The 10,620-nt window shown below is 38.9% G+C and overlaps 1 pseudogene; it reads left to right on the top strand.

The window, feature by feature from the left end:
- The first annotated feature begins 1,921 nt into the window (after positions 1–1,921).
- LOC788961 (protoheme IX farnesyltransferase, mitochondrial-like) lies at positions 1,922–2,986 on the top strand (annotated as a pseudogene).
- The last annotated feature ends 7,634 nt before the right edge of the window (positions 2,987–10,620 follow it).

The raw sequence follows: 10,620 nt of genomic DNA, 5'->3' as shown, positions 1-10,620 counted from the left end.
AATGAAAACAAAAATCAATCTTCTTTTATTTAGGAACAAATTAAATTGCCCTTCTAAAGTAATGATTTTTACCTTAAAGCAGTGATAACTATCTTGTTGCTCTGTCAAGGCTTCTCACCTTCTTATCTTACAACAGTTAACCTTAATAATGCCTCACTTTCAAACTCTTCCTGACTTATGGCTCTTTAAGCACTTCTGTTAAGCTTGATCGTTTACTTATACTTGGTCTCTAATAGAGTCAGTGTCACTTTGAGGATTGTAACTGGATTCCACTGAAAATCAAGTTCTTCAGACATTCTGAAACTAATGTGTGTGTGTGTGTGTGTGTGTGTGTGTTTTCTTTTCTAGTAATTGATATCCATATTAAATGGATTTTTACCATGTTATTGAATGTCTAGGCAAAATGATAGGATACCAAATTCTGATTTTTTTTTTATTTTTTGGAGAGGCGGTCATTTCATATTTGATAATACCTAGTGAAAATGTTGATAAGTATATAAATAAGAATGCATGGCCTCATAATACCAAACTTTAAAAATATATATTTTAATGTAGAAATTGCATTGTTAGAATCTGGAATTAACTTCTGTGCTTAGTCATTTTACCTGTGCGCATAGGTCAACTATTGTCCTAAGCTTTAATAATATGCCTAGTCATTAAAGAATTATGTACTACTTAGATGAATGACATTTATTTTAGAATATACCTTTTTTTTTATAATTAGTAACTCCCTCCCCCAGTTGTTATGTTCCAGTTGTTGTTTGAAAATAGGAAAAATTTTAATAGATTAGCTTTAAATTTTACAACCATCATTGATTTCATATTTATAAATGACTCCTTTAATTGTCTTATTCTGAAAAGGAAGTACCTTCCTGGTTTTATCCCTCAGGATCTTAGCTAACCAAATCAGAATAACTATGGTTTTTGTAAAGTAAGTGTTGTGTATTTTTTTTTTTTTGCCTAAGATTGGGTTAGCTACTTATTAAAGTCATTTGAGATCTTAAAATACCAAAAACAACAGTGAAAAAGTAAAAGTGTTAGTCACTCAGCATGTCCAACTCTTTGTGACCCCATGGACTGTAGTCCACCAGGCTCCTCTATCCATGGAATTCTCCAGGCATGAATAGAATGGGTTGTCATTCCTTTCTCCAGAGGATATTCCCAACCCAGGGCTCCAACCTGGGTGTACTGCATTGCTGGCAGATTATTTACAGAGTCTGAGTCACAAGGAAAGCCCAAAGCAACAGCAGCACCTACATTATGTACAATGAGTACAGTATGTGTTAAGTACTCTACTAAATATTTTAAGTATTCTAACTTGTTTTATTTTCACAATAATTCTGTGGGGTAAGTAGTATAAACCTTACTAAAAGAAGAGGAAGTAAATCCTCAGAAAAGTTAATTTTCTCAGTGTTACCATGACTAATAAATGGTAGATCAGGAATTCTGACTCAGATTCACTGCAGGTTACGTTTATAATTTCTGTACAGATAAGTGAAGGTTATTATGAGAAAAAATACAAATCCTAAATACAGAGAGAATATCAGAATTAGGCACAGGTTTCTTTCCATCAAGCTGAAGGAGATTATTACCTTGTTTTTATATAATAAATGGTGCAAGAATGAAAACACAGCTTCTCTTAAAGGTTGAGTAATATTTACTTTATACATTCACCATTCTTTTGATTAAGGAGAAAATCCTTTTATCAGTACATGTACAACTTTTAACTTTCAGTATGCTGCTGCTGCTGCTGCTAAGTCGCTTCAGTCATGTCTGACTCTGTGCGATCCCATAGACAGCAGCCCATCAGGCTCCTCTGTCCATGGGATTTTCTAGGCAAGAGTACTGGAGTGGGATGCCATTGCCTTCTCCAAACTTTCAGTATATTGCATATTAAAAAAAAAAAAAAAAAAGAGCTCTTCCCACGAAGGGGCTGGGAAGAAAGATGGCGGCGCCCAGCAACTGGTGAGGAGAGAGGACACGGGGCTCCCAGGGGGCGGCTGGACTCTTGCGTGATGGCCGCATCCCCGCACATCTCTCCTCACGCCTCCTGACAGGCTGGGGAGGAGGATGCATCTGGTATCTAGAAAGAAGAGCCACGCGGGAGTCACCTCGTAGATTCCTGCATCTTCTCAGGAACATCAATCAGCAGTGGGTCACATTTCAACACGTTAACTTCCTCCAGCTCATGTACATCACACAACTAAACAGAAGCCTCAAGCAGCAAATAAAACCGAAGCCAGAACCAGCAGAATCTCCCTTCCTTGAAAAAACTTCTTTGGATGAGGCCAAAGCTGAAATATGCAAGATGAGACCTCTTGTACCCCCCAGCCTGTCTCTGCCCAGAAAGCCAAATGAAAAAGCACTGATAGAACTAGAACCCACCTCAGTAATTGAGGGCTCCATAGTTCTGGGGAAAGAGATGAAAGAAGAGAAGCAGTGGAAAGAGATGTAGCTCCGTGCAGATGATTTGCCGGGAATTCTGGCCCGGCTGTCCAAAATCAAACTCACAGCCCTGGTCGTCAGCACCACCTCGGCCGGCTTCGTCCTGGCTCCAGCGCCTTTTGACTGGTCCTGTTCCTGCTTCCTGCTTGCTTTTGTTGGAACAGGCCTGGCTTCCTGCGCTGCCAACTTCATCAATCAGTTTTTTGAGGTTCCGTTTGATTCAAACATGAACAGGACAAAGAACAGACCTCTGGTTCGTGGACAGATCAGCCCGCTGCTCTCCTTGTCCTTCGCCACGTGCTGTGAGGTTCCCGGAGTTGCCCTGCTGACCTGGGACGTGAACCCGCTCACGGGGCGCCCTGGGCCTCTTCAACATTTTCCTGTACACCTTCTGCTACACCCCACTCAAGAGGGTCAGCATCGCCAACACATGGGTGGGGGCGGTCGTGGGGGCTATTCCCCCATCATGGTCTGGACCGCCGCTACGGGCAGTCTGGATGCTGGGAACTGCTGGGAGGAAACAGGACGACACGTAGAATGAGAAGAAAGTGCCTGCAAGTCAGGAGCCAAGTGAGGCCTGTCTGCGGAGGGTCGGCCCACATCCTGAGAAGGTGTGGGGCCTGGGCCCCCGCCCACCTGGCTCAGGAGATGCAGCCCATCAGCAGGTTCCTCCCTCTCCCAATACCAGGTCATTTCCCCCTCTTCATAGAGGACAGACTATTTTCATTAGTTTCTAATTTATTTTTATATGATCTGCTTAAATTGTTCATGCCGTCTACAATAAAACCATTGAAACGCTCAAAAACAAACAAAAACAGATACCACTGCTGGTTTATGAAAGGCATAGCAAAAAGGGTTTATAAATGTATTGGAACATGAAGATGGCAGGATGGCAGAGAGGCCTACTGTGGCAATGTTATATATAATCATTTAAATGTGTACTTAATACACGTACTGAAAAGGTACCTGACCTGCTCTGTCTGATTTCATAAGTGATTTAAAAAGATCTTTAAGTATGTATGACATCTATTTTGATTGTTCAAACTAAAACGATTTTGAAGCTTATAAAATAGATTTGAAGCCAAAGCTGGGAAATTGAAGAGTCAATTACTCATATTTAGAATTTGTTTCCTATGAAAGTCAAAGAAAAAAGGTATAAAACTAAAGAGTGAAAGTTTATGTAGTACTCTTCTGTCCATTTGTTTTCTATCACCTCACAGTCTGGATACCATACTTTACAAGAGAGCCCAGTGTAAAGAAATAAGATATATCTGCAATGAATTGGAATAGGTTGAATATTACCTTGTATCATAATCTACAGTGCTTTCTATTTTAAAGAATAGCCTTCTTTGAAGTAAGGCTCTTAAGACTCTCTCCAAGACACATATTCTATCACAATTCTCATCTTTTTTCTCTGATGACGGAGCAAATAGGTCAACTGATCTCTGCCTTTCAACTATGAATGAAAGTAACTTTGACTTGCATCTCATTCATCTTTTTGCAAGAACATAAAAAAGAAGCTGCATGAAACTCAGCATGGGAAAGGCCACTGCCTTTCCCATGGCAAGGAATACAAAAAAATTTTTTTTTTTTTAGTTGTTCAACAAAAGTGAAGCACCTCGTAAGTTGTAATATATTTTTGGTATCGTAACTTCAACTTTATTCAACAACATTTATTTACCTTGGATTTGAAGTTCATTAGGGATGATGAACACAAAACTTTTATGAAACTTTATGTAACTCCTCAGTGTAAATATTAGTATCAAGTAGGCCAAAAAGTTTGTTTGGAGTTTTCAGTAACATCTTAGAGAAAAACTTGAGCAAACTTTTTGGCCAACTCAGTATTTTTATAGTTGTTATTTATACCTGAGATTCTTTCTCCAATGGTCAGTGAAATCAAATTATGTTTTCTGAATTATGTCATGGTATAGCATAGTGTATTAAAGAGGACAAATACCGGAGGCAGCTTGCCTGAATTTGAGTTTCAGCACCATTTGATATTTGCTGAGGGGCCTTGGTCAGTTTTAATTAATTGCCCTATTCTTAGATTTCCTCAATTTTCATTCAAGTATGATAGTAAGAGTACTTACCTCATAGAATTTTTACTAGAGTTAATTTTCTAGACACATGTTAAGCATTTAAAACAAGACTAACTTTAAAGTAAATGCTCTAGAAGTTTTCTAATAATAACTCCATCAGTCAGTTCAGTTCAGTCCCTCAGTCATGTCCGACTCTTTGCAACCCCATGAATCGCAGCATGCCAGGCCTCCCTGTCCATCACCAACTCCCGGAGTTCACTGCGACTCATGTCCATCTAGTCAGTGATGCCATCCAGCCATCTCATCCTCTGTCGTGCCCTTTTCCTCCTGCCCCCAACCCCTCCCAGCATCAGAGTCTTTTCCAATGTGTCAACTCTTTGCATGAGGTGGCCAAAGTACTGGAGTTTCAGCTTTAGCATCATTCCTTCCAAAGAAATCCCAGGGCTGATCTCCTTGCAGTCCAAGGGACTCTCAAGAGTCTTCTCCAACACCACACTTTAAAAGCATCAATTCTTCGGCACCCAGCCTTCTTCACAGTCCAACTCTCACATCCATACATGACCGTTGGATAAACCATAGCCTTGACTAGACGGACCTTTGTTGGCAAAGTAATGTCTCTGCTTTTGAATATGCTATCTAGGTTGGTCAAAAGTTTTCTTCCAAGGAGTAAGCATCTTTTAATTTCGTGGCTGCAGTCACCATCTGCAGTGATTAATTATATACATTTTACTACATTATATGCATTGCTATGCATTTAACCATACATCATAAGAACTTATACACATTCAGTTATGTACTATAGACATTTGTGTATATCTAGCTACATACTGCCAATAGTCTATAGTTTTATATGTTTATATGACATGAGAAAGATTAGGTATAGTATTTCTAAATCTGTCTTAATAATGAAAAGGAGAATAAGAACTGGAAGCACACCCAGCATCTCTGTAGTTACGATAGTTAAGCTGAAAAGATACTTATGTTATTAAATTATTAAATTCCATTATTAAAACAAACAATGATGTTCAAAATGAATTAAAACTTGAGCATCTGTTTCAAGTTAAGGCCTTTTACATTTGTTGCTCATAACTGTGTAGTTTCCTACTAAACGTAGGGTGAAACAGACTTTATGCAGCAGGTGAGAAAAGAAGTAAAATAAAAGGAAGAATTGAGATAGTTACTACACAGGAGATATTTGTTCCCAACAACATTTGCGAACAAATGTTATTAATAGATGAGTGTAGATTTTAAAGAGGTCAATATAAGTTGAAAATCTAAGCAAGGATTGGAGGATAAAGTGAAGTATATAAAAAATCAGCCAGAGGGAATAAAGCAGGGTAGGGCAGTACAGATTAAGAGAGGATTAAATTAAGACTTAAATTTTCAAAACACATAATTTTTTAAGAATAAGCATATGGTATAATCTTTTATTTTGAAGATATTACCTTGAAAGCAGAGCAAAAAGTTTTTAATGAAGAGAAATGATAAGATTTAAATGAGTGATATGATCCACAGTGTGAAAATATTAAAATGGGAGAGTTGGAATTGTCCTGATATGTTATGCAGACTTAGAAAGTTATTAAGACTTGGTCTTGTAGCATTTTCCAAGAATAAAACAGAGTTGAAACTTTTTTAAAATGTACTTTAGCACTAATGAACATTTGCTTCTTTTTTCTTTTGCTTTTTTGCTTTAAGATATAAAATTAAACTTACATTTTGAAAATGATTGTAATGACTTTAAAATGTGTTTTATTGGGAATTGGCAGTTCAGTGGTTAGGGCTGCACTTTCACTGTTGAGGGCACTGGTTGGGAAATTAGGATCACACAAGCTGTGCAGCATGGACAAAAAAAAAAAAAAGTAAGAATGAGCTTTGTTGTTGGTGTGTGTGACTAAATTTGGGTAGAACATTGACCAAAAATGGAGTGTTTGTTCAGAATATTTGTATTTTTCCAAAGATTTTTTTTTGCTAATATATTAATAATCATGACCAGAATCTCGTATTTACTTCAAATCTCAGATACTCTTCCAAAACATGTATTAAAAGTCAAGAGTCCATGTTCATTACTTCTTGTTCTATATCTGTTACTGTGAATTAACTTTCTGAAATATTAAAATTGCTTATACATCATGATTCATACATATATAAATTTGTAACACAATTTTTGGTTATTTTTCCATTAAAGTAAAAGCTTTTTCATTGTCTTCAGTAATCTCCACTCACTTCCTTCACTCCCTTGGTTTTAATCCATAGAGAGAGAGAGAGAGAGAGAGAGAGAGAGAAAGTTGCAATATTCTAATTTTTTTTTTCAGAGAAGCTAAAAAGATTCTGTTATTATGTGAAGCATCCTGGTTTTTAAATGTTGGGCGCTAGCTAGAAAGTTTCCAAAGCATCTTTTAGGCTGTTACTTTATAGGCCAAATGGAGTATTGTTATCCAAAAGCTGATTTGCCTCTTGGGTGGGTATCCAGGCAAAAGACATGGCCAAGCCAGTGACTAGGAGAAGGAAGAAGTTCTTACTTGCAGCAAGTAAGGAGAACACCAGGGATCTTTCTCATAGAGATATATTCCCAAACAGCAAAATTGAGAAAGTTTCAAGCTAAGGATATATATGCATATTCATGAAAAGATTTGGGTGGTATATGCATATTCATGTAGGGCCTTGAACGGAAAGAATTCAGCACAGATTCAGGGCAAAAGTTGAGAGTCTAGGTTTTAGTTAAGTGAAGTCATGAGGGTCAGGAAAGGTGAAAATCATCATTTCTCAGGTGCTGGTTGAGGCTGCATTGCATGCATACTCTGTTATCTCAGACTCTTGCCACCCCATGGACTGTAGCAGACCAGGCTCCTCTGTCCTTGGGATTCTCCAGACAAGAATACTGGAGTAGGTTGCCATGCCCTTCTTCAGGAGATCTTCCTGATTCAGGGATCGAACCTGTGGCTTCTGTGTCTCCTGCTTTAGCACGGGGCTTCCCAGGTAGTGGTTGAGGCTAGAAAGGGCTTTGAATTCTTCAAAACAACTCAAGAAAATCCTTCAGGCTAACCCTCACCATTAAGATAGAACTGAGACAGCCTTTAAAACTGGTTTATTGTCCTTGCTATTGTTACTTCTTTTGCCCGATAACAGTCATTTGTTCCTCAGTTTCCTTCATCGTGTCCAGCTCTTTGTGACCCCATAGAATTTTCCAGGCCAGAATATTGGAGTGGGTAGCCATTGCCTTCTCCAGGGGATTTTCCCAACCCAGGGATCGAACCCAGGTCTCCCACATTGCAGGTGGATTCTTTACCAGCTGAGCTAATAGAGAAGCCCAAGAATACTGGAGTGGGTACCCTATCCCTTCTCCAGTGGATCTTCCTGACCCAGGAATAGAACTGGGGTCTCCTGCACTGCAGGCAAATTCTTTACCAACTGAGCTACCAGGGAAGCCCTCTCTTGCCTGGTAACAGTCATTTATTCTTTCATTTTTCTTTTCCTTTAAGATAATTTCTTAGAACTGTTGATGGTCTAGCCACGTGCCCAGACTTAGATCACTAAATGGCTTAGGCCGAAAGTGGCTTCTCTTATGTCAAGAAAGCCAGATCCCTTTCTCTGGGGACCCCCACCCTATCTGTTCACAGTATATCTATGAACATCTGTGATCTGTGGGACTCTTTCCAGATTGCACCCAATGCTCCAAACTCTCTTTTAGAATGGTACATATACTTATTTGTATCATCTAGATGTACAGAGTTTCCACCTTCTTCTTTAATCTGTACATTATACTTGTCAAATGATTAATATAAATATGGCCTGGTGTGATATTATGATTTATAAGAAGAAATATATATATATATATCTTTTGTCTTTGTCCTTGTTCTTGACAAGAAAATCATAAAATCCTTGTAACTTCCTAAATGATAAAGGCAATAGAAGTATCCTTAATTATGATATGCAGTCATTTGTCCTCAGTTACTGTAGTATCTCCACAGCCATAAAAGAGAAAAGAGTGTTTTTTGTTTCGTAACAAGCCTCTTTCAGCTTCACCTGGGTTTATATTATGAGATGAATTTTGGAAACCTTCTAGAAAACCATAGGATGTGGGCTGGTTGTCAGTGGAACCAAACTGTCTCATGAGAGGTTTGGAACTTTCAGTTGGAATTTTCATGATCTCTGGAGTGGGGCAAGGTGCTGGAGGTTGAAATAATAATCAATGGTGAGTGATTTAGTCAATCATGCCTCCCTAAAAATTTCTAAAATATGGGTTTTTGAGGGCTTCTAGCTTGGGTAACACGTGGAAGTGCTAAGATGGGGGTGGGCCTGGAAAGGATGCTTCTCTTGCATATTCCCCATACTTGGCCCCATGGATCTCTTTTATTTGGCTATTAATCAACAGAAGATCCAGTAGATAAATTGTCTTTCCTGATTTCTGAGAGCTGTTCTAGCAAATTATTGAGCTTAAGGAGGGAACTTTTCATTTATACTTGATTAGTCAGAAAATTCCATGGACAGAGGAGCCTGGTGGGCTAGAGTTCATGGGACCACAAAGAGTCAGATACAACTGAGCGCACATGCACTTCAGTCAGAAGTACAAGTAACAAACTGTACTTGAAACTTGCATCAGAGATGGAGAGGAGTGGTCTTGTGGAATAAACCCTTAACCTGTGAGATCTGATGTTGACTCCAGGTTGGTATCGTCAGAGTAAAGTTTAGGACATATATCCTGTGTCCATAAAGAAGTGCAAGAATCGCTTGGTGTGGAAAAATTACATATCTGGAATAAAAAGTATGCTGTGAAAATTAAACAGAAAAACAAGAGATTTCCTTCCATTTGGTGTCTAGAAGTGAGATATTGAGTGTAGAGTGGTGGATAAAGGAAATAGAAAAATGGTAAGTTTTTTCCATTCAATTAGTTACTTTGTTGGAGAAGGCAATGGCACCCCACTCCAGTACTCTTGCCTGGAAAGTCCCATGGACGGAGGAACCTGGTAGGCTGCAGTCCATGGGGTCGCTAGGAGTCGGACACGACTGATCAACTTCACTTTCACTTTTCACTTTTCACTTTCATGCATTGGAGAAGGCAATGGCATCCCATTCCAGTGTTCTTGCCTGGAGAATCCCAGGGACAGGGGAGCCTGGTGGGCTGCTGTCTCTGGGGTTGCACAGAGTCGGACATGACTGAAGCGACTTAGCAGCAGCAGCAGTTACTTTGTAGTTATCTCTAACTTAATATGCCAAATATCTAGTTCATTCTTGTCAGTTTTTTATTCGTTTTACAATCCAATGGCTACAAATGCTAGAACCTTACTTTTTGACTTTGAATAGTGATTCTACCAATTACTGTGTGAAACTTAGGCAAGTCAACTAACATTCCTATGCATCATGTTCTCCTATGTAAAATGGGTATTTCAATTACAGTCCAAGCAGGAACCACATGGTAATTTGAAAAAGAGACCTAAACTGTAATTTGTGAACTATAACAGGGATTACTTACAACGGGTTGAAAGAGGTCTCGAAAAATACTGTAGTGCTGAGGAGCATACCTGAGAAATACACCCCTCAGCCCTACCTTATTTTTTGAGAACTCTCTTTACCTTTTATAAGTAATCTCCAAGGGTTTGATTCAGATCTCATTAGCTATAATGTGATTCAGTTCTCATTAGTTACAACTAAATTATAGAGAAGTTCTCTGGGTGATTCCAGGTCAGAAGGGATTCTTCTGGGTGGAGAGTGACAGCCAGATCCAGCAAACAGGAATTAATTCTCTGGTGAACTGTCAACTTGAGACCAGGAAATCAGCCCTGAGAGGTATCTTGGGGTCTCATTGGGAATTGTTCCATGGGGGTGCAGCTGAAACTCATTATGGGAGAGCACCACTGAACCTTCACACAAACCACTGGCAGGCATGCAGTCAAAGCAAGAAAAGAAGAAGAAAACAAAACACAATTTAAAGAAAAGGCCAGGACTTTGAAAAGATGCCCCTTCTTCAGTGTCCCTCCAGTGCTGTCTACCATCAAAACTTAAATAGGGAGCCAACTGCAAAGGAGAAATATTTAATGCACCTATTCAATTTTCACAGAACAGACAAGGAAAGTTGATACAGAAGTAAAGAGCAATAAATCAATAGTGTGTTAGTTTCCAAGGAGATTCATAACACAGG

This window comes from Bos taurus, chromosome 5, assembly GCF_002263795.3.
Source record: "Bos taurus isolate L1 Dominette 01449 registration number 42190680 breed Hereford chromosome 5, ARS-UCD2.0, whole genome shotgun sequence".
Lineage (NCBI taxonomy): Eukaryota > Metazoa > Chordata > Mammalia > Artiodactyla > Bovidae > Bos > Bos taurus.
The sequence above is the reverse complement of the archived record's forward strand: the minus strand, read 5'-3'. Positions and strand labels throughout refer to the sequence as shown.